Source organism: Phalaenopsis equestris, unplaced genomic scaffold, assembly GCF_001263595.1.
Source record: "Phalaenopsis equestris unplaced genomic scaffold, ASM126359v1 Scaffold000895, whole genome shotgun sequence".
NCBI classification, from domain to species: domain Eukaryota; kingdom Viridiplantae; phylum Streptophyta; class Magnoliopsida; order Asparagales; family Orchidaceae; genus Phalaenopsis; species Phalaenopsis equestris.
The window spans coordinates 857,387-857,616 of NW_018165334.1; positions in this window are offsets into that span (position 1 = coordinate 857,387).

Consider the following 230-nt stretch of genomic DNA (forward strand, 5'->3'; position numbering starts at 1 on the left):
GTGCTGAAGTGTAGATGTTAGCCCTCAGGTGAGGGGAATGTGGGAGCTCCGAAGTGAGAGCCGGTATCCTCCCAGCCTAGCCACAGATTCAATAAACAAGCGTAAGATTAGTCAATGTTCTTTTTGCCTAGACCAAAGGGTTAAAAATATGTATGCTCCTATTTGGCACAATATAAATTGAACTAATTCACTTTATCCATTCACTATAATTTCTTGACAAGGAGAAGGAT